General features: G+C 42.1%; 2 protein-coding genes and 1 long non-coding RNA gene across 4 annotated transcripts in view; 2 read left to right on the top strand and 1 right to left on the bottom strand.

Moving 5' to 3' along the window:
• LOC143766102 (coilin-like) overlaps positions 1–24,997 on the top strand; it is a 946,917-nt gene that overhangs the window by 477,311 nt on the left and 444,609 nt on the right. The window lies entirely within an intron of this gene.
• Positions 2,411–3,776, bottom strand: LOC143769262 (uncharacterized). The gene is made up of 3 exons (XR_013214313.1): positions 3,639–3,776; positions 2,721–2,780; positions 2,411–2,629 (listed from the first exon to the last, which is right to left on the bottom strand). It is a non-coding gene; the product is annotated as an uncharacterized LOC143769262 (long non-coding RNA).
• LOC143766099 (uncharacterized) overlaps positions 7,819–24,997 on the top strand; it is a 68,256-nt gene continuing 51,077 nt past the window's right edge. Inside the window, exon 1 of one of the 2 annotated variants that reach the window (XM_077253490.1) lies at positions 7,819–7,941. The gene's annotated coding sequence lies outside the window, so the exon portion shown is untranslated. The remainder of the gene's footprint in view (positions 7,942–24,997) is intronic. The other variant, XM_077253489.1, reaches the window with a different exon arrangement.

Genomic DNA, 24,997 nt, shown 5'->3' with positions numbered 1-24,997 from the left:
AGATTGTGAGGCAGGTCCGCCAAATGAAGAGCCATCATCTGTCAACTGTGATGTTCCTGACGTCTCTTGGGTGGCGTCGTCTGCGGGCTCAGGAGCAGAAATGTTCCCTTCAGTGCTGTGAAAGCAAAGAAAAAGAAGTCTTCACTCTTAAATCAATTTATATTCATCATTACTACATTCAAATTATTTATAACAAATCACCTCCTCAAAGTCCTGCTGGTGACCAAAAATCTCAAATCTTCATATAGAGTAAAGTTCACTTTGGCCGGTGAAGATCCACTCTTCCCAAGGTTGTTCTGGATTTTTTGGAAACGATCTCACACCGACCTCCACCGTTGTTTGGCACCTTTATCTGAAAAAAAAAAAATATGATCATTACATTCCATTAAAAAATGATTGTTAGCAATGTTTAAAGGCCATTAAAAAAAATTACTAATCTTCTGCAGCAGGGCACTGTTGTAGCCATCATAATCAGGAAATAGGTCCTGGAATAATCTTGTCCAGCAGTTATCCCTTGCAAATTTGTCTTTGTAGGCCTCATCGGCCGGGTCCCAGATGGCTGGCATGTCCCTTATCTAGAATGGATACCAATATGTAATTAAATAACATACTCATATTTATTAGGTTAACATACAAAAAATGTATTAAAAAAATAAATTAAATTTAGACACACCTATATACCGTATGTTATATATTGATATATAACGTATATACACTCACCGGCCACTTTATTAGGTACACCATGCTAGTAACGGGTTGGACCCCCTTTTGCCTTCAGAACTGCCTCAATTCTTCGTGGCATAGATTCAACAAGGTGCTGGAAGCATTCCTCAGAGATTTTGGTCCATATTGACATGATGGCATCACACAGTTGCCGCAGATTTGTCAGCTGCACATCCCAAAGATGCTCCATACAAGGCAGGATGGATCCATGCTTTCATATTATTTACGCCAAATTCTGACCCTACCATCCGAATGTCGCAGCAGAAATCGAGACTCATCAGACCAAGCAACGTTTTTCCAATCTTCTACTGTCCAATTTCGATGAGCTTGTACAAATTGTAGCCTCAGTTTCCTGTTCTTAGCTGAAAGGAGTGGAACCCGGTGTGGTCTTCTGCTGCTGTAGCCCATCTGCCTCAAAGTTCGACGCACTGTGCGTTCAGAGATGCTCTTAGGCCTACCTTGGTTGTAACGGGTGGCGATTTGAGTCACTGTTGCCTTTCTATCAGCTCGAACCAGTCTGCCCATTCTCCTCTGACCTCTGGCATCAACAAGGCATTTCCGCCCACAGAACTGCCGCTCACTGGATTTTTTTTCTTTTTCGGACCATTCTCTGTAAACCCTAGAGATGGTTGTGCGTGAAAATCCCAGTAGATCAGCAGTTTCTGAAATACTCAGACCAGCCCTTCTGGCACCAACAACCATGCCACGTTCAAAGGCACTCAAATCACCTTTCTTCCCCATACTGATGCTCGGTTTGAACTGCAGGAGATTGTCTTGACCATGTCTACATGCCTAAATGCACTGAGTTGCCGCCATGTGATTGGCTGATTAGAAATTAAGTGTTAACAAGAAGTTGGACAGGTGTACCTAATAAAGTGGCCAGTGAGTGTATATTCTAGCACATATGTATACGATAGATGAGTGAGGGGAGATATGAGCCAAAAAAGGTAGCATGGTTTTGGAAAATCCCAGGACTCAAAACATCGGCCCCCAGACAACACAGAAAAGGCACAGAAGTAACATGCCCCTTAGGCCGGGATCACACATGTGAGAAGCACGGCCAAGTTGTGCATGTTAATACCCGGCCTTGCCACATGCACTCCGGAGCATAGCGTACAGCTCCATGTATTACTCTGAGGCCGCACGCTCCGCTCATGAGTAACGGCGGCAATGCCGGGTATTAACAGGCGAGAATCGGCCATGTTTATCGCATGTGTGAGGCTGGTTTCACACTTGCGTTTTTGTCTGCAGCGTTTTTTGCACAAAAAACGCATGCGTTTTTTTCCCTATCTTTAACATTGAAAACGCATGCGGTTTTTTGTACGCGTTTGGTCGCGTTTGTAAACGCATGCGTTTTTTTCTGCATGCGTTCATTTTCAAAAATGCAACCTGTAGCATTTTCTTGCGCGTTTTTTTTGCCGCGAAAAAACGCATGCGTTTTTTTTTCGCTGCAAAAAAAATGCATTGCTGTCTATGTATATATAAACGCCGTGCGCACAGCTGTATTTTCGGTGCAGAGACTAGGTTCCCAAACCATACAGTAAATAATAAAGAAGTCTCGCACTCAACTTAAATCTTTTAGATTGATAAATTTAATGGTATTGGAGTAGCACTGGAAACGTTTCAGCCCTTAACGAGCTTTCATCAGTCACTACAATATTCAAAATAAAAAGTATACAGTGTGTAAACCAAAAAATACATAAAAAAACAAAAGTATATACATAATTTCATAGGATCCAACAGTAGCCAAATATGCAAAAAACATCATAGATATAGTATTGCAGTGGGTACGCGCATATACATTCTAGTCCGATACTTTATTAACTCAAAGAATACACATACCGTGCTGTGCCTTTTAGTGTGTGTTAACCATATCTTTAGTTAGAATACAGATCATGAATTGTGCCTAATGGAGCATAAGAAGAGGACAGAATTGTGTCATAGTATAGCAGGGGCTATATGTGTTGTAGCCCAAACAGAATGGAGTGAATACTCACAGTAGATGGCTGCCTTGTGATAACGTGGTGTATATTGGTGGTATGCAAAGTGCATAGGAGCTGGAATTGAAAATAACAGAGGAGGAGAGAGGTTCATGTAGGTTTATTATATATTATATTGGGTCTATATTCCGTCATCACCCCTTTTGAAAGTTATTACCTCATATATGTCATATATGTTGTTAGAGGAAGTGGCCTCAATGGGGAGGGCCAGCACTTAGGTAGAGGCTATGAGGAATGTAACAAAGAGGATTATCTGTATATATGAAGCTACTTACAAATGCTGTGTAACAGCGTATCAGGTCATACCTGGAGGGGAGTTGCCAGCATAGAAGTGGGGGCTAGGGGGGAATGCAATAAAATCCATCAGTCTCAATAAAGCCAAATGCATATGTAACGCTTGAGCGTGTCAGAACATACCTGGAGGGGAGCCGCCTCGACTTGTGTGTCAGTTATCCTCTCAGACGCGGTGTCCACCGCTAGTCTGTGGTGTCTGTGGAGTACGCGCTATTTAAATACCGCTCATGCGCCGTATTAGGGCGCCGAGACCAGATGTGACGTTCTAGCGTCCAGTCAGGGCGGAAGTGCATGGCCGTGCGTTTCACCTTGTGGATATGCGTTCCACTGTGACAGCGCTGTAGCGTTGCCCTTTGTAAAAGTATATTTAATATGTGTGGGCACGTTGTAAATAAAACCGTGGCTGTGGGCATGTGTAGTGTATGTTTTTATGTAAAAAGTATAGTTATTTCTCGGGGGCGGGAGGGGACTTGGAATGGGAGGAGCATGGGGGAGGAGTGTAAGATAAACAGGAGTAGGCATCCACTGGGATAGATAGACTAAAGAGTATAGGGTGTTATACGTAATGTACTTAAAGTGCCTGTGGAGTATTGAACGTGATGCGTACGTGCTGTGCGGTACCTAGTGGTCTATGGAAATGGACATATGAGAGTGGGAAAAGTCCGTGACCGAGGTGCCGTTCACATAAGAACACGTATCCGTGGTGAAAGGTGGCACGACAGGTGGTGCTTGCTCTGGTGATCGTTCGTGATGTGCCAATCATCATTAATACAGACGGCTCTAAAAGACAAAAATCTCAGTCTAAAAGACAAAAATCAGCGACGGGCTCAGTATCGACGTAGATGTCATAATGGTTGCCATGGCAACGATGATGTCAAAAAGGTTGCCTCGACCAATCAGCGACGGGCACAGTCGGAATCATCATTGTCCATATACTACGGGGACATGCATATTCTAGAATACCCGATGTGTTAGAATCGGGCCACAATCTAGTATACATATATACGTATATACGCATATAAACATATTTCAGTGCCACGCATTTCAGGTTAGGGTTAGGGTTAGGGGTAGGGTTAGGGGTAGGGTTAGGGTTAGGGTTTTTTGTTTTTTTCTTGTTTTCTTGGGTTTTTCTATAAAAACGCATGCGTCTAAAAAACGCATGCGTTTTACCGCGTTTACATGCGTTTTTTCACACATGCGTTTTTAAAAAAACGCATGTAGATAAAAACGCAAGTGTGAAACCAGCCTGATCCAGGCCTTAGTCCCTCTCTTCCCACTGCCTGGTAGCGGTGGCAAATGTTGTAATTACTATTGCCATTGTAAGGTCACATTAAGCCGGGTTAATAATGCAGAGGCGTCAATAAGACGCCTATCCATTATTAATCCTAAAAAAAATGGCGTAGGTTCATGCCCAATTTTCATGTCCAGAAAGGGAAGCCAGCGACTGTGTACTGATATTTTGTAGCCTGGGAAGGGGTTAATCTTCCCAGGCTATGAATATCAACCCACATCTGTCTGCGTAGCCTTTACTGGCTATTAAATAGGAGGACCCCAGAAAAAAATGACATGGGGTCCCCCTATATTTTATAGCCAGAAAAGGCTACGCAGACAGCTGCGGGCTGATATTCACAGCCTAGAGAGGGGCCATGGATATTGCCCCCCCCCCCCCCCCGGCTACAGATACCAGCACACAGCTGCCCCAGATTTGGTGCTTAGCCTCTCTCTGCCCACTCCCGAGTAGCGGTGGGAAATGGGGTAATAAGGGGTTAATGTCACCTTACTAATGTAAGGTGACATTAAGCTGGGTTAATAATGGAGAGGCGTCAATAAGACACCTATCCATTACTAATCCAAAAGTAGTGAGAGAGTAAAAAAAAAAGACACAGAAAAAAGTATTTTAATATTCTATGTTTTACCATACTTACAAATCCCTCAATCAGCTGTAGTCTTTTCCGACGTAGTCCATTAATATCGAGTGTCCCACAACGATCTGCCGTGGAGAACAATCACATCAGGAGATGTGACTGCTCTCCACGGCTTCCAAAACACACTGACAGGAGCAAAAGCGCATGTTCGAGAGTTTACCGGAGTTCATTGAACTCAGGGACTCTCACTTAATGACACTGCTGTGTGAGAAAATTTCTCAGCAGGTCAAGTGGCATTAAGTGAGATCCCAGAGTTCATTAAACTCCAGCAAACAACTGGGCAGCTCAGATACACTGCAGCAGCGATTAACTCTTGCAGTGTATCACCGGAGGTCGTCGTGGGACAGCCTATTAATGGATTTTTTTTTTTCATTTTTAATGGATGATCGAGGGTGGCCTTCGGGGAGTATGTGGTGAGTATGTACTACATGTTCTATGTTGTATGTACTGTATGTTAATGTGTGTTTGTGTTTTTAACCCATCATCATATTTGGATGGGAGAAGTAGTCCCAGCCGACGAATGACTACAATGAGTCACTACAGACAGACTGACACACAGACAAACAGAAACACAGACACACACAGACACTATATTTACCATTTCTACCAGACGCCTCACATCTATCCCCATGCGACGGTACGACTCCATTTTTTCTACTCTCCGCCCACACACTTCCTCCAGACTCAAGACATCACTTCATTAGCGTCCCTGGTGCCTGCGCCGTAAGTATTTTTTTCCGGGCATGCGCAGTTGCGCTGCCCTTCGAACTTACAGCGCAGGCGCCAGGCACGCTAATGAAGCAAGAGGAGGCAGCGTCCGGCGCGCACAGGCCCGGAGTGACAACTGTGCTGCGTCTGATTAGGGGGGAAAGATCCGCCCCGGGACGATTTCACGGTATGAGGGGGCACATTTTATAAGCTTTTATTTCAGCGTGTGCAGGGAGCATAACTAAAAGAGTCACCTTGTCAGAATGCAGCATTAGTGCTGCACAAGGTGGCTCTTTTAGTTACAAATGCCTGAGGGGGGTGACAGGTTCCCTTTAAACTCTCATAAATATTGATGTAATTATTCTGACTCAAAGTTTCAGAGTAAGGAGATCAGTCTCATCAGGACTAGAAGATCTACTTATCAATGCAGTGTAAAATAGTTTGCAGTATAAAATACAGGGCAGAGCCACTTTACTATCATTCTGAATTAAGGATAATTTATCTTCTTGTTTGGAAAATATGACATAAATTTGACTTTTGTTGTGCAACCTTTTTTAATTAGTTTTGTTTTTCATTTTATGTGTCACTAACCCCCAGAGCGTAGTAAGGAGTGTTCTATTTGTAGGAAAAAACACAATTGAATATTCGGATAACATCTGCATGACTATTACCTTCCCAAGGATCGTATGTTTATTAATTAACTCTTCAAATTAGTAAGTGTAGCCTAGACGCACGGGCGGACATACCTTTACAACCTGCCCTTGGGGGCTACTTCCACATCCAATACTTTCAGTCTCAGAAACATTATTGAACTGCAAAGGTCACACTGACCGTTCCGGCACAGGGATCCGTTTCAATTTGTGTCCACCCCAACCATGGAACTCTCTGTATCCGGCAGGCAAGAAGCAGACGTGTTTGATGCCATGGACCCGAGTGCACATACGAGTACTGGTGTGTTCCCCAAAGTAAGAATCTCCTAGTGGCAGCAAGAAGTTTAGTGTAGATGTGTGGACTAGTGTAGAGGTGCACTTAGCACCTCACTTTTACACTTTACGGAGCATCTATGGGTCGGGTACTGACTGTACGGCTGTGGTACATGTGAGACGTACATTAAGGCAAGTGTGTCAGGGACACTTGTGGCACAGCTATGGCTGAGACCCTTATGGAGGTCTATCTACATGAGGCACTTACATAGACATTTGTGTCTGAGGTACTTATGGTGCATTTACAGTATGAAGCTACCATGGCTGGATTACTTATGGAGACATCTATGGCGAAGGCTTGGAGCACATCTCTATGACCAAAGTACCCATGGAGGAGGCAAATGCGGCTGTGGCATGTGTGGTTACATCTGATGCTAAGGGGGCATTTGTGGCTGACGTTGGGATGCATCTGGAGGTGTCTGTGTCTGGGCCACTTATAGGCACTTCTATGCTGTGAACTTTTGAAGGGGCATTTTTGGCTGAGGCACTTATGAGCACATTTCCATTTGGGAGTATTTATGGCTTAGCTAACTATGGGGGTATCTATAGCTTAATCACTTATAAGGGCATCTGTTACTGAGGTCCTTATAACTGTGACTGACCCATTTGGAGGGTTGTGGCACTTTGAAGACAAAGGTATGGGCACTATTGTGGCTAGAGATTTTAGAGGATCATTTGAGCGACATACTCATAAGCACTTTCCCAATTGGGATGCTAAAAAGGGGATTTGTAGCTGGGGTTAGCAGGCATCCATGACCGAGTCGCTTATAAGGGTCGTCGGTTGAGGGCATTTTTGGCCATGAGACATCTCCATTTATGGGAATTTTCTTCTTGGCTGAGAACTTATGGACATATTTCTGGCTGGGACGCATATGTAAACCTTTTAGGGTGAAGGTAGTATGGAGCCTATATATTCTTGAGGTATTTATAGGGCTTCCATAGCTAAGAGATGTATAGGGCAATCTTTGGCTTTGAGAGAATTTGGGGTTACAGCCCCAATCTAGGTATTGTGAGGTGAAGTATTTCGATTAGAATGTGACAACTTTCCATTTCTAAATGCCGTAGGACAGGAGAAAGCCCCAGACTGAATTCCACATTGATATGTGAGGGCTGTTACACTGTGATCGGAATCAAGAGGAAAGTGAAAGTAGTATTGCAATATTTAATACACCGAGGACTTCAGAACACAAACCAGTCTGGTGACGGGACTTTATCCCCTGCAGAGCTCCTGTGTAATCCTGCAACAGACCCCACAAGGGAGAAGTAAATCCCACGCCCTCCCGCCTGCACTGACCACACACATCTCAGGTAAGATACATGGATTGTGACTTTGCAGTGAGGACACTAGACCTGCAGAGAGACTAGCCGCAGCTCAGTATGGGTCTTCAGAAAATGGTTATTGGAAGATCAGCTTATTGGTATCCAATAATACTCACCACCCTGAGAGCTGACCGTGCTCCTAGTCCACTAATCCCGCCGTCTTCTCCCTATATATTCTGCATGCGAGCTATTGACCTCTGTTATCAGCTGTTCTTATTCAAGTTTGCATTTTGTGGACAATTTGACATTTTAGGACTCACCTATTTGCACATACAACGTGACTAAATACTACTTCAGCTGGAAGAAGACATTTAGGGATGGCACGACACCCTCGGTCATATTTGTTTCTGTGATTTGTGACAGCTGGTTAAAAGCAACATGGCTGAAATTATGTTAGTTCCAAAGTCTGCCTGGCTGTGTACTAGGATGGCAGCGCGGAATAATATTTTATAATGATCCTGGAAAGCTGTGACGATGCATAATAATGCTCTTCACCCAGCTTCCCCAGGAAACGACAGACCCTCACAGGGAATCTGTCAGCAGGATTTCTCCCCTCAAACTATTTATAAGCACACGTAACTCGTTCAAAGACAAGTCCAGAAATAGCTTTACATGGCCAGTCCGTTCCTCCATTACTGAGAAATCAGTGTATGGTAGATCTGCAGCTTCTGTCACTCCAGCTCTATTACTATAAAGCCCTACATGCATATGTAAATAGTTTGGGAATAAAATCCTGCTGACAGATTCCCTTTAAGAGTTTGTGTATACTAATGCTACATAAATCCACCACTCATCAAATACGTATATGCTTAACACAGATGCACTGTGTTCTCTGGTATCAACCATTTCATACAGTGCATTGTATTGGCCTTCCTTCTAGACTGCACCAGCAGAATAGTGAGTCCAGCTCTGGGGTATAATACAGGATGTAACTCAGGATCAGTACAGGATAAGTAATGTAATGTATGTACACAGTGACTCCACCAGCAGAATAGTGAGTGCAGCTCTGGAGTATAATACAGGATGTAACTTAGGATCAGTACAGGATAAGTAATGTAATGTATGCACACAGTGACTGCACCAGCAGAATAGTGAGTGCAGCTCTGCAGTATAATACAGGAGGTAACTCAGGATCAGTACACGATAAGCAATGTAATGTATGTACACAGTGACTGCACCAGCAGAATAGTGAGTGCAGCTCTGGAGTATAATACAGGATGTAACTCAGGATCAGTACAGGATAAGTAATGTAATGTATGTACACAGTGACTGCACCAGCAGAATAGTGAGTGCAGCTCTGGAGTATTATACAGGATGTAACTCAGGATCAGTACAGGATAAGTAATGTAATGTATGTACACAGTGACTGCACCAGCAGAATAGTGAGTGCAGCTCTGGGGTATAATATAGGATGTAACTCAGGATCAGTACAGGGTAAGTAATGTAATGTATGCACACAGTGACTGCACCAGCAGAATAGCGAGTGCAGCTCTGGAGTATAATACAGGATGTAACTCAGGATAAGTAAAGGATAAGTAATGTATGTACACAGTGACTGCACCAGCAGAATAGTGAGTGCAGCTCTGGAGTATAATACAGGATGTAACTCAGGATCAGTACAGGATAAGTAATGTAATGTATGTACACAGTGACTGCACCAGCAGAATAGTGAGTGCAGCTCTGGGGTATAATACAGGATGTAACTCAGGATCAGTACAGGGTAAGTAATGTAATGTATGCACACAGTGACTGCACCAGCAGAATAGTGAGTGCAGCTCTGGAATATTATACAGGATGTAACTCAGGATCAGTACAGGATAAGTAATGTATGTGAACAGTGACTCTACCAGCAGAATAGTGAGTGCAGCTCTGGAGTATTATACAGGATGTAACTCAGGATCATTACAGGATAAGTAATGTATGTGAACAGTCCAAAGACATACTGATAGGGAATTTAGATTGTGAGCCCCAACGGGGACAGCGACGATAATGTGTGCAACCTGTAAAGCGCTGCGGAATATGTTAGCGCTATATAAAAATAAAGATTATTATTATTAACAGTGACTCTACCAGCAGAATAGTGAGTGCAGCTCTGGAGTATTATACAGGATGTAACTCAGGATCAGTACAGGATAAGTAATGTAATGTATGTACACAGTGACTGCACCAGCAGAATAGTGAGTGCAGCTCTGGGGTATAATACAGGATGTAACTCAGGATCAGTACAGGGTAAGTAATGTAATGTATGCACACAGTGACTGCACCAGCAGAATAGTGAGTGCAGCTCTGGAATATTATACAGGATGTAACTCAGGATCAGTACAGGATAAGTAATGTATGTGAACAGTGACTCTACCAGCAGAATAGCGAGTGCAGCTCTGGAGTATTATACAGGATGTAACTCAGGATCATTACAGGATAAGTAATGTATGTGAACAGTCCAAAGACATACTGATAGGGAATTTAGATTGTGAGCCCCAACGGGGACAGCGACGATAATGTGTGCAACCTGTAAAGCGCTGCGGAATATGTTAGCGCTATATAAAAATAAAGATTATTATTATTAACAGTGACTCTACCAGCAGAATAGTGAGTGCAGCTCTGGAGTATTATACAGGATGTAACTCAGGGTCAGTACAGGATAAGTAATGTAATGTATGTACACAGTGACTGCACCAGCAGAATAGCGAGTGCAGCTCTGGAGTATAATACAGGATGTAACTCAGGATCAGTACAGGATAAGTAATGTAATGTACACAGTGACTGCACCAGCAGAATAGTGAGTGCAGCTCTGGAACATTACACAGGATGTAACTCAGGATCAGTACAGGATAAGTAATGTAATGTATGTACACAGTGACTGCACCAGCAGAATAATGAGTGCAGCTCTGGAGTATAATACAGGATGTAACTCAGGATCAGTAAAGGATAAGTAATGTAATGTAAGTACACAGTGACTGCACCAGCAGAATAGTGAGCGCAGCTCTGGAGTATAACACAGGATGTAACTTAGGATCAGTACAGGATAAATAATGTAATGTATGTACACAGTGACTGCACAGCAGAATAGTGAGTGCAGCTCTGGAGTATAATGCAGGATGTAACTCAGGATCAGTAAAGGATAAGTAATGTAATGTATGTACACAGTGACTGCACCAGCAGATTGTATTGCCAATGAATGTGATTAGATTATAATGGGAATAGAATTCTTGAAAAAAAGTAAAGATAAAAGTAAAATGTATAAAAAGTCTGTACATCTCTATATGATTGCAGCTCTAGTCCTTATAATATAATTTGTAGTGTGAATGTAAAGATAACATTTGAGCAGAATGTGCTGTACTTTACAGCACTAATTATATTAATGCTCATACTTTGTTAAATGACTACATAATCACAAAATAATATTGTGTAGTGACAATACTACTATACACTGAAAAAAATGACATTTAATCCTCAACTCTTTGCAACATATAGATACAATATTACACTCCACAGAAGATCCAAAATTAGGTAATCTGCCGTTTAACTGATTTTGATAAGCACCGACCAAATTATACTGCCGTACAATGTGTAAATGATACTTCATGCATCCCCTAATTAAGATGGACAGACAATCCCAAAATAATGCTGTCATATATTGTTCAACTACTACGACCTGCTCCTCCAAATGCTGCAGAATACCCAAGTAATATAATCTGCAATAATACTGCCATATTTTGCCCAACTATAATAATTTCCAAATGATATAAATAATGCAGCCATATAAACATAAAGTAATACTAACTTATTGTGCATTGTCCAACTACTACAATTCCCAAATAGAATCCAAATAAATCAGCCATAGAATCCCCAAATAATGCTACCATACATTGCCCTACTGCTACAGTTTCTAAATAATATGACCAAATAGTCCCCAAATAATATAGCCAATATATCGTAAAACAATGCTGCTATACATTGCCCAATTATTAAAATTACCGAATAGTGCCCAACTAATACAGCCATACACCGCTTAAACAATATGATACATTGCCAAAAATAATTCAGATGTAATATTATCACTATTACGCCATGATCCTACATTGTGTGCAGGTTGCATCATAGCATTGAAATATCCTGGGAACCTTTCCTACCTTTATGTGGGCACCTAGGGGAATTTTTGTATACCGGTATGTAATTTTTGGCACTCTGGGCAGTTCCGATGTGTGAGATGATTGCTATAATAGACAAAGACCTGCCCTTCATGCATATTTACTACTCATTAGAAGCTCCTACTAGGTAGAGCACCACATTCACTAAACTAGCAGCATTGATGGTCAACCACTGAACCAGCAGGAGGTAAGCATTTACAGATGAGCTAAGGCATTGTCAATTTCGACTTAGGGTCATTTATGAACATTGATTTCCAAGGAACTTCTTGTCTTTTCACTGTGTTTACAATGAGTAAGAAATATGATGGTGGCCACCACTTCTCCAACTTTGTGTGGAGACCTCAGGCCCCACTTTCCTCGAGATTTTTTCCACTTTTTCTTGCAAATCTGGGAATCTAGAAAGGCATCAAAACTTTTTGTGGTCTACTTAGTTTGTCATATTCTGTGCTAGTAACTATTGAAAGAAATCTAGATATCCTAAAGGAACTACCGGTATATTAAAGCTGCCACACCTTTAGTAAATATCTGGCAGGTTTTTTTAAAAAAGTAGGAATGGGTAAGAATGAGGTATGGCAATAGGCATGTAGTAAATAAAAATAAGAGCAAAGGAAAACAAGCTGAAGGCATAAGGAATCGAAAATGAGCTATTGATATAACTGGTGCCAAGTCGCCAACACCTTTAGTAAATATCCTGCAGGTCTTCAAAGTAAAGATAGGCATGGGCCATGATGATCAATGGTAATAAACGGCAAAGAAATACAAGCTCAAGGCGTTAAGTATAAAGTATTGTCACTAATATAATGGGTGCTAAGTCACCAAGTTGCCCCTTTGAAACCAGCCAACGTTTTATGATTGGTTACAATAGGGCTCAATGAAGAATGCATAGTTCATAGTGTAACTTGAAGCTCCGAGGCCCCAGTGCAGAGTCTTCACAGGGGCCCTCGAGGTCCTATGTACACGGCATGATTACCTTACATAACCCAGATAAACTCAGTTGTGAAAACCAAGAGAGACTATAATGATGATGACACACCTTTACTAAATATGTGACAGATCTTCCGAGAAAAGGTAGGACCTGTCAGAAACGAGATATGGTGACGGCTGATAAATTGTGCAAATACAGGAGCAATGAAAAATGGGGTCAATGCATTAAGGATAGAATAATGGTTACATGCTTTCCAACTTTGAAAGTTGGCATCATGAAGCCAGTCAATATTACATAAACCAAAGAGCCCTGCCAGGAATTCTAAGCTGCGATGACTCCAGCAAGCCTATTCTACACTCCTCAATGTCCGTTCTGCCACCTCACTTTCATATTCTCCAACCCTGCCAACGACTCGTTAAAGGGTTGATTGTGACTTGTAGGATCGCTACTTCCAATAGGTGACGCTATAGAGTTCAAGTCCTCTTTTTCTCTGAAGAGGCAATTTGCATATTAAATTTTTCAGAGGAGCATTGCACAGTGAATTAGCCTCTTTACCTTGACGAGCCAGAGCTGGTATGTCACTTTCCACAAGGAGAAACCTTACCCCTTAGACCTGGTCCTCCTGATAAGCTGGGATACAAAAAAACCCATGTAAAACTCTTATTTCCTCAAGGTTTCATCATGGTCCAGGAGATTTTCCAACTCTTCCAGCACTGTAGGAGGTGTCTCTCCTTTGCAGAAGCCTCCCTGACATTTCAAGAGGGTTTGCAAAAAGAGATAAAATGGATACCATTTTGATAATTGACACTTTTTAAATCTGCAATCAATTTCTCTTAGGATGAAATAGGTTTCAATAATTTCCACAAAAATTTAAAATAACCAATAAATTTTGTTCAACTTCACAATTATGTTCCACTTGTTGATTCTTCACCAAAAATTTACATTTGGTATCTTTATGTTTGAAGCATCATATGTGGGAAAAGGTTGAAAAGTTCCAGGGGGCCGAATACTTTCGCAAGGCACTGTATCTGGTAATAAAGAATTTCTGAGGAAATGGCAGTGAATATACACCATAATCTAGATACTTGATAGAATTGGTGCAAATTGATTTGTAGGAACTTGTCCAGTGGCTGCGGAATATGTTGGCACTATATAAATAAAAATTATTATTATTATTATTAGTGGCCACATCAGTAATTTGTAGACATCAGATGGAAGGTTTTAGAACCTAGTACTACCTACAAGCATCCGCGGCCTGGTGCATCATCACATGTGCTTTTCACTGCAACATTGAGTTGACGTCAGGATGGGTAATCACGTAGAGGTACCTTCATACTAAACAACTTTCCAACGAGAACGACAATGATCTGTGACGTTGCAGCATCCTGGATAGCGATCTCCTTGTGTTTGACACGCAGCAGCGATCTGGATCCCGCTGTGATATCGCTGGTCGGAGCTAGAAGTCCAGAACTTTATTTGGTCGTCAGATCGGCATGTATTGTCGTGTTTGACAGCAAAAGCAACGATGCCTGCAATGTTTCTTCATGGAGCGAACTGGAGCAAACAACCAGCGAGAACGATAAGTACGTCACTGGATCGCTCCTGCATCGTTCTGCTGTTGCCGGTGTCTGACGTCTCCTAGCGACATAAACAGCGACGCTGCAGTGATCGGCTCGTTGTCTATATCGCTGCAGCGTCGCTTAATGTGACGGTACCTTAGGAAGTGGCAGTTCACAGGACTCCTATCTGACATCCAGAGATTACTAAAATGACCACTCAGTCAGATCCTGTGAATTGATTTGAATCACCACTAATATTTGCGCTTGATAGACTGTGGACCTAAAGATTTGGACTGAAATTCACTGATACAATAGGAGCCAGCTTGCCAACATCTAAATATTTACACAATTTTTTTTAATGGAAACTCAATGTACCCAGTTCAAATTACTGATAATGACCTACAAAGCCATCCACACCCTGTCTCCTCCATATATTTCTCACCTAATCTACCAATATCTTCCCTCACGTAATCTCCGGTCCTCCCAAGACCTCCTTCTCTCCTCCACACTTATTCGCTCCTCACCTAATCGCGTCCAAGACTTCTCCTGAATATCCCCTATCCTCTGGAATTCTGTGCCCCAACACGTCCGACTATCAACCACATTCGGATCCTTCAGACGGAACCTGAAAACCCACCTCTTCAAGAAAGCCTACAGCCTCGAATAACCCCGCTCTCTCCTCACTACCACCGGAGCTACCCCCTCACCAACACCGGAGCTGCCACAACCCCCCAACCTACTGTCTCCTTCCCCATAATCCTGTAGAATGTAAGCCCGTAAGGGCAGGGTCCTCGCCCCTCTGTATCAGTCTATAATTGTTAGTTTGCTTACTGTGAGTGATGTCTGTAATTTTTATGTAACCCCTTCTCATGTACAGCACCATGGAATAAATGGTGCTATATAAATAAATAATAATAATAATGTGAGACACAAAATTAAGAAGAGCCATTACCAGTAATTTGCAACACCCTAGATCATAGCAAAAGATTTGCAGAAGACAAGGGTTTGGTTGGCACCAGGGTATAAGGGTACAAGGTAGCAATTGCACCCAAGTCCTGGTATTAATATAATGGGTGCCAGTTCACTAATGCTTTACCCTGCCTAAATATCAACTTGTAATTGGATGTAATAGGTTTCAGTAAGCATTGCATAGATGTGTTCTCGATGATAGCTTCTCAAGGCATAAGTGGCACAGAGTAATAAGTGGGGTTTTATTTGGCACCTGCTGTATCTTACATACAGTTGTGCTCAAAAGTATACATACCCCGGCAGACTTTTTGCTTTCTTGGTCTTTTTTCACAGAATATGATAACACCAAAACTTTTTCTCCACTCATGGTTAGCAGTTGGGTGGAGCCATTTATTGTCAAACTACTGTGTTTCTCTTTTTAAATCATAATGACAACTCAAAACATCCAAATGACCCTGATCAAAAGTTCACATACCCCATTTCTTAATACCGTGTATTGCCCCCTCTAAAATCAATGACAGCTTGAAGTCTTTTCTGGTAGTTCAGGATGAGGTTCTTTATTTTCTTATATGGTAAAGCTGCCTATTTTTCTTGGCAAAAAACCTCCAGTTCCTGTAAATTCCTGGCCTGTCTACCATGAACTGCGTGCTTGAGATCTCCCCAGAGTGGCTCAATGATTTTGAGGTCAAGAGACTGAGATGGCCACTCCAGAGCCTTCACCTTCAACTGTAGGTTGAAAGAAGACCTAAGTCCATCAAGTTCAACCATTCTCTGTTATAATGAATCAGTAGAGGAGTAACTAGATGTGATGGTAGACAACACCAGTTTTATAGAGGGGAGCTCTGTTACACATTTTTTAATTGGAGTTTCAAGTTTCGCCTCCTCTTGGCACCTGCTGTATTTTTATAAAAGGAGACAATGCATGAAAGTTTATGTACCTACTAGTGTATGTATCCAATAATGATATGATTGCAAAGCTTTATAATAGGTGACTCATTAATGCAAGGAACATTACAAAGAGGAGATGGATAAGTACATGTACAGTGAAAGCTTACTCAGGCGTACGGGCATCAATAAAACAGACAGAATGTAAATAAATAACAGAAAGTATTGTCCCATTTGCTATGTTTCCTTATCGAAATGATTTGTTGCTGGAGTCAGCTTTTCCTTTTATCATGTTGTGTATAAGAATGACCCGTCATCACAATTCAGTCTTGGCTGACTGATATCAGCACAAAAAGGGAAACAAAGTTTGAGTTTGCCCATTGGCTTATTAAATTGAAATTAGATAAAATTTTAAATTTTTCTTTTTTTATGTTGACTCATTACATACCGTATTTTCGGAATATAAGATGCACTGGACCGTAAGACACTCCTAGGTTTTAGAGGAGGAAATTAGAAAAAAAATTGAAGCAAAAAATGTGGTCAATTCTATACCTAATATCCCCCATCCTGGTATGCATGGCTCCTATATCACTAACCTGGTATGCATGGCCCCCTCATCCCAATCCTGGTATGCAGGGCCCCCATCTCTGTCCTGTTATGCATGGCCCCATCCTTATCCTGGTATGCAGGGACCCATCCTTTCCCCCATCCTGGTATGCATGGCTCCTATATCACTAACCTGGTATGCATGGCCCCCTCATCCCAATCCTGGTATGCAGGGCCCCCATCTCTGTCCTGTTATGCATGGCCCCATCCTTATCCTGGTATGCAGGGACCCATCCTTACCCTGGTATGCATGGCCCGCATCTCCCTCCGTGTATGCATGACCCCAATCCCTATCCTGATATGCAGGGACACCATCTTTGGCCTGGTATGCAGGGCGCCATCCTTATCCTAGTATGATTGGCCCCCATCACAATCCTGGTATGCGTGGCCCCATCCTTATCTTGATATGATTGGCCGCCATCCCCATCATGGTATGCAGGGACCCCATCTCCGTCCTGGTATGCATGGCCCCATCCTTATCCTGGTATGATTGCCCCCTTCCCCATCCTAACATGGATGGCCCCCCAGCAGCAGCTTGTAAGCAGCGCATGGCAGGGAAGTAATGCGCTGCTTACAAGCCACAGAGGACAGCTGCCGGAATACTCACTGCTCTACACACCCAAACTATGTGCGTGGAGCGCATTAAGTATTTACTGCTTTTTAGCGAGCACAGTGTCCGCCACAGCTGCCGGTTTACTGCAGCTGCCGGGCTTTCACATGTCCCCGCTACTAAAGGGAAGGAATATTCATTGCCTATGGGAGTGGAATGCAGTGAATATTCATTGCCTTAAGTATCCGGCACACTCGAACGCCTGGCAGCTGCAAGAAGCCGGCTGCTGAGGCTAACAGTGTGTACCCTATTAAACAAAAATAAATCACTCCTTTCCACGCCCATGGCGCAAAAAGTGCGTCTTATAGTCCAAAAAGTACGGTAATTTATAATCATGAGGATACAATGTAGATCACTAGGGTCTAATTATATATGCAGCGTAATCTTACGACTCTTCCATCCGCATTTACTTCTTCCCAGAGTCCTCCTTTCATTTACTTCTTCCCAGAGTCCTAACTTTTTTAAAATTTTCCATCAACTTAGCAGTATGAGAGCTTGATTTTTTTTTTTCAGGACAGGCTGTAGTTTTGAATTACACCATTCATTTTACTTTATAATCTACTGAAAACAATGAAATGGTGAGAGAAAAAGGAATTTCGGCATAGTTTTGTAGCTTTTGTTTTTATAATATATAATATATTTTTCAGCTCAGTGTAATCAGAAATTTATAAAAGGAAAAAAAAAAGAAATGGTTTGTGTCACCATTTTTATATCGATTTTTGCATCGATAAGCCATGGTTTAGTTCAGCAAATGTTAGTGTTTTTATTGATACAATTCTAGAAACATACAGTATGTGTTGATTGCGTTTTAATGTATTTATTAGGGCGGCACTGCAAACCTCCCTAATTACCCCCAAGGGTGGTTTGCACGTTAATGACCAGGCCAATTTTTACAATTCTGACCACTGTCCCTTTATGAAGTTATAACTCTGGAACGCTTCAACGGATCTTGGTGATTCTGACACTGTTTTCTCGTGACATATTGTACTTCATGATAGTGGTAAAATTTCTTTGATATTACCTGCGTTTTTTTGTGAAAAAAATGGAAATTTGGAGAAAATTTAGAAAATTTTGCAATTTTCCAACTTTGAATTTTTATACAATTAAATCACAGAGATATGTCACACAAAATACTTAATAAGTAACATTTCCCACATGTCTACTTTACATCAGCACAATTTTGGAACCAAAATTTTTTTTAGTAAGTTATAAGGGTTAAAAAGTTGACCAGCAATTTCTCATTTTTACAACACCATTTTTTTTAAGGGACCACATCTCATTTGAACTCATTTTGAGGGGTCTATATGATAGAAAATAACCAAGTGTGACACCATTCTAAAAACTGCACCCCTCAAGGTACTCAAAACCACATTCAAGAAGTTTATTAACCCTTCAGGTGTTTCACAGGAATTTTTGGAATGCTTAAATAACATTTAACTTTTTTTCAGAAAAAATTTACTTCAGCTCCAATTTCTTTTATTTTACCAAGGGTAAGAGGAGAAAATGGACCCCAAAAGTTGTTGTACAATTTGTCCTGAGCACGCCGATACCCCATATGTGGGGGTAAACCACTGTTTGGGCGCATGGCAGAGTTCGGAAGCGAAGGAGCGCCGTTTGACTTTTCAATGCAAAATTGACTGGAATTGAGATGGGACGCCATGTTGCGTTTGGAGAGCTCCTGATGTGCCTAAACATTGAAACTCCCCACAAGTTACACCATGTTGGAAAGTAGACCCCCTAACGAACTTATCTAGATGTGTGGTGAGCACTTTGACCCATTAAGTGATTCACAGAAGTTTATAATGCAGACCGTAAAAATAAAAAATCATATTTTTTCACAAAAATGATCTTTTCGGCCCCAATTTTTTTATTTTCCCAAGGGTAAGAGAAGAAATTGAAACCCAAAAGTTGTTGTACAATTTATCCTGAGTACGCCGATACACGATATGTGGGGGTAAACCACTGTTTGGGCTCATGGGAGAGCTCGGAAGGGAAGGAGCGCCGTTTGACTTTTCAATGCAAAATTGACTGGAATTGAGATGGGACGCCATGTTGCGTTTGGAGAGCCCCTGATGTGCCTAAACATTGAAACTCCCCACAAGTTACACCATGTTGGAAAGTAGACCCCCTAACGAACTTATCTAGATGTGTGGTGAGCACTTTGACCCATTAAGTGATTCACAGAAGTTTATAATGCAGACCGTAAAAATAAAAAATCATATTTTTTCACAAAAATGATCTTTTCGGCCCCAATTTTTTTATTTTCCCAAGGGTAAGAGAAGAAATTGAAACCCAAAAGTTGTTGTACAATTTATCCTGAGTACGCCGATACACGATATGTGGGGGTAAACCACTGTTTGGGCTCATGGGAGAGCTCGGAAGGGAAGGAGCGCCGTTTGACTTTTCAATGCAAAATTGACTGGAATTGAGATGGGACGCCATGTTGCGTTTGGAGAGCCCCTGATGTGCCTAAACATTGAAACTCCCCACAAGTTACACCATGTTGGAAAGTAGACCCCCTAACGAACTTATCTAGATGTGTGGTGAGCACTTTGACCCATTAAGTGATTCACAGAAGTTTATAATGCAGACCGTAAAAATAAAAAATCATATTTTTTCACAAAAATGATCTTTTCGGCCCCAATTTTTTTATTTTCCCAAGGGTAAGAGAAGAAATTGAAACCCAAAAGTTGTTGTACAATTTATCCTGAGTACGCCGATACACGATATGTGGGGGTAAACCACTGTTTGGGCTCATGGGAGAGCTCGGAAGGGAAGGAGCGCCGTTTGACTTTTCAATGCAAAATTGACTGGAATTGAGATGGGACGCCATGTTGCGTTTGGAGAGCCACTGATGTGCCTAAACATTGAAACTCCCCACAAGTTACACCATGTTGGAAAGTAGACCCCCTAACGAACTTATCTAGATGTGTGGTGAGCACTTTGACCCATTAAGTGATTCACAGAAGTTTATAATGCAGACCGTAAAAATAAAAAATCATATTTTTTCACAAAAATGATCTTTTCGGCCCCAATTTTTTTATTTTCCCAAGGGTAAGAGAAGAAATTGAAACCCAAAAGTTGTTGTACAATTTATCCTGAGTACGCCGATACATGATATGTGGGGGTAAACCACTGTTTGGGCTCATGGGAGAGCTCGGAAGGGAAGGAGCGCCGTTTGACTTTTCAATGCAAAATTGACTGGAATTGAGATGGGACGCCATGTTGCGTTTGGAGAGCCACTGATGTGCCTAAACATTGAAACCCCCCACAAGTGACACCATTTTGGAAAGTAGTCCCCCTAAGGAACTTATCTAGATGTGTGGTGAGCACTTTGACCAACCAAGTGCTTCACAGAAGTTTATAATGCAGAGCCGTAAAAATAAAAAATCATATTTTTTCACAAAAATGATTTTTTCACCCCCAATTTTTTATTTTCCCAAGAGTAAGAGAAAAAATTGGACCACAATAGTTGTTGTACAATTTGTCCTGAGTACGCTGATACCCCATATGTGGGGGTAAACCACTGTTTGGGCGCATGGCAGAGCTCGGAAGGGAAGGAACGCCATTTGACTTTTCAATGCAAAATTGACTGGAATTGAGATGGGACGCAATATTGTGTTTAGAGAGCCACTGATGTGCCTAAACATTGAAACCCCCCACAAGTGACACCATTTTGGAAAGTAGAGCCCTAAGGAACTCGTCTAGATGTGTTGTGAGAACTTAGAACCCCCAAGTGTTTCACTACAGTTTATAACGCAGAGCCGTGAAAATAAAAATTCCTTTTTTTCCCACAAAAATTATTTTTTAGCCCCTAGTTTTGTATTTTCTCAAGGGTAACAGTTGAAATTGGACCCCAAAAGTCGTTGTGCAATTTGTCCTGAGTACACTGATACCCCACATGTGGGGGGGAACCACAGTTTGAGCGCATGGCAGAGCTCGGAAGGGAAGGAGCGCCATTTGGAATGCAGACTTAGATGGATTGGTCTGCAGGCGTCACATTGCATTTGCAGAGCCCCTAATGTACCTAAACAGTAGAAACCCCCCACAAGTGACCCCATATTTGGAAACTAGACCCCCCAAGGAACTTATCTAGATGTGTTGTGAGAACTTTGAACCCCCAAGTGTTTCACTACAATTTATAACGCAGAGCAGTGAAAATAAAAAATCATTTTTTTTCCACAAAAATTATTTTTTTGCCCCCAATTTTGTATTTTTCCAACGGTAACAGGAGAAACTGGACCCCAAAAGTTGTTGTCCAATGTGTCCTGAGTACGCTGATACCCCATATGTTGGGGTAAATCCCTGTTTGGGCGCACGGGAGAGCTCTGAAGTGAAGGAGCACTGTTTTACTTTTTCAACGCAGAATTGGCTGGAATTGAGATCGGACACCATGTCGTGTTTGGAGAGCCCCTGATGTGCCTAAACAGTGGAAACCCCCAAATTATAACTGAAACCCTAATCCAAACACACCCCTAACCCTAATCCCAACAGTAAACCTAACCACACCCCTAACCCTGACACACCCCTAACCCTAATCCCAACCCTATTCCCAACCGTAAATGTAATCCAAACCCTAACCCTAACTTTAGCCCCAACCCTAACCCTAACTTTAGCCCCAACCCTAACCCTAGCCCTAACCCTAGCCATAACCCTAGCTCTAACCCTAGCCCTAACCCTAACCCTAACCCTAGCCCTAACCCTAGCCTTAACTCTAGCCCTAACCCTAGCCATAACCCTAACCCTAGCCCTAGCCATAACACTAACCCTAGCCCTAGCCCTAATGGGAAAATGGAAATAAATACATTTTTTTAATTTTTTAATTTTTCTCTAAGAGGGTGATGTAGAGGTTTTTATTTACATTTAGTGGGTTTTTTAGCAGATTTTTATGATTGGCAGCCACACACTAAAAGACGCATTTTATTGCAAAAAATATTTTTTGCGTTACCACATTTTGAGAGCTATAATTTTTCTATATTTTGGTCCACAGAGTCATGTGAGGTCTTGTTTTTGCAGGACAAGATGACGTTTTCAGTGGTACCAAGGTTATTTATATCCGTCTTTTTGATCGCGTGTTATTCCACTTTTTGTTTGGCAGTATGATAATAAAGCGTTGTTTTTTCCCTCGTTTTTTTTTATGGTGTTCACTGAAGGGGTTAACTAGTGGGACAGTTTTATAGATTGGGTCCTTACGGACACGGCGATGCTAAATATGTGTACTTTTATTGTTATTTTTTTAATTTAGATAAAGAAATGTATTTATGGGAACTTTGGTTTTTTTTGGATTTTTTTTTTTTTTACACATGTGAATATTTTTTTTTTTACACTATAACATTGCCCCTGGGGGGCATCATCAGTGTAAGATCGCTGATCTGACACTTTGCTGTGCACTGTGTCAGATCAGCGATCTGACGTGCACTCCTGCAGGCTTACCAGCGCTTGCTCTGAGCAGGTGCTGGTAAGCCACCTTCCTGCAGGACCCAGATGCAACCCCGCGGCCATTTTGGATCCAGGGCCTGCAGGACGGAGGAGGTAGGAGACCCTCGGAGCAACGCGATCACATCGCATTGCTCCGGGGGTCTCAGGGAAGCACGCAGGGAGCCCCCTCCCTGCGCGATGCTTCCCTATACCGCTGGAACACTGCAATCATGTTTGATCACAGTGTGCCGGGGGTTAATGTGCCGGGGGCGGTCCATGACCGCTCCTGGCACATAGTGCCGGATGTCAGCTGCATACACTTTTTTACTTTGTAGTCAGCTGACACCCAGCCGCGATTGGCCGCGCTCCCCCCGTGAGCGTGGCCGATCGCTATGACATACTATCCCGTCGGTGGTCATACGGGCCCACCCCACCTCGACAGGATAGTACGTCCAATGTCAGAAAGGGGTTAATTCGGATGTTTCAGTTTTTTTTCTTTTACAGCCTAAATAGTTTTATATTTTGATCCATTGGACTTTTATAGATTCAGTGATAATGCAAATCTTCTTTATTTCTTTCTTCCTTTATTTTTTTTCTTTGGGATGAAGGAAAAGAGGAGCAATTCAAACTTTTTATTTTTGATTTTATTTTAGAAGTTTTTTGTTTTGTTTTTAGTTTTCACTTAATCTTTTATTCCCCATATATACTGCATGTGATTGACTGCAATACTTCAATACAAAAACAACAATCTTAATACAATACATTTATTGTTAGGTCTGTTTGCAAAGTAAGTGCTCTAGTTAGTAGTGTTGAGCATTCCGATACCGCAAGTATCGGGTATCGGCCGATACTTGCGGTATCGGAATTCCGATACCGGGATTCCGATACTTGCCGCGTATCGGATACCGGAATCGGAAGTTCTAAGATTCAAAAAGCAGAAATTCAGCCAATGAGATTGATTCCAAGTGTGGGCACATCCTGTTTAGCATGGAGGGCATGAAACTACTGGCAAGGCTGTGATTGGCTGGTGTAATGATGTCATGATGCAGTTTAAAAGTCGCTGGCGCCATTTTGCGATCACTCTGCTGTGAATTCAGTTAGTGACAGGACGCTGTTTGCTGACTGAGGGACAGTTTAGAGATAGCGATTTGCTTCTTTGTGCTTTCCAAAGGCTAATTTAGCAACCGCTGTGTTCACCTACTATTCACCTTGCTTTTGCCTTGTAGCGCTGTTTTCACAGCGATCTGCAGGGTCTGTGTGTGTGTGTGTGTGAGTGCAGCCCAGTCTCCAGTCTGAGTGCAGCCACATAGGCCATCCATAGTTGGTTGTATTCAGTTCAGGGAGGGTGGTTCATTGCCTCATACTGTTCCTTTTTTTTTTTTTTTTTCCCAAGTAGTGTAGTCTGCTGCTAATTTATTAAAAAAAATCCTATTAGTGTCTTTCCACCCGTCTCCAGCTAATTTGTGGAAAAACACTACATAGGATAAAGTAGAGGAGGGTTTTTGGGCCTTGCAGCGCCGTTTACGGCTGTCTGCACGGTCTCCGTGTGACTGCAGCTCGCCCTGTAATCTGTGAGCAGCTATAGCCTGGTTGTCTCCAGCTCAGGGTTTTTCACTGCGTCATACCGCCAAATCAATTTTCTTTTTTTTCAAAGTAGTGTAGTCTGCTGCTAATTTATTTTAAAAAATCCTATTAGTGTCTTTCCACCCGTCTCCAGCTAATTTGTGGAAAAACACTACATAGGATAAAGTAGAGGAGGGTTTTTGGGCCTTGCAGCGCCGTTTACGGCTGTCTGCACGGTCTCCGTGTGACTGCAGCTCGCCCTGTAATCTGTGAGCAGCTGTAGCCTGGTTGTCTCCAGCTCAGGGTTTTTCACTGCGTCATACCGCCAAATCAATTTTCTTTTTTTTCAAAGTAGTGT

Source organism: Ranitomeya variabilis, chromosome 4, assembly GCF_051348905.1.
Source record: "Ranitomeya variabilis isolate aRanVar5 chromosome 4, aRanVar5.hap1, whole genome shotgun sequence".
NCBI lineage: Eukaryota > Metazoa > Chordata > Amphibia > Anura > Dendrobatidae > Ranitomeya > Ranitomeya variabilis.
The sequence above is the reverse complement of the archived record's forward strand: the minus strand, read 5'-3'. Positions and strand labels throughout refer to the sequence as shown.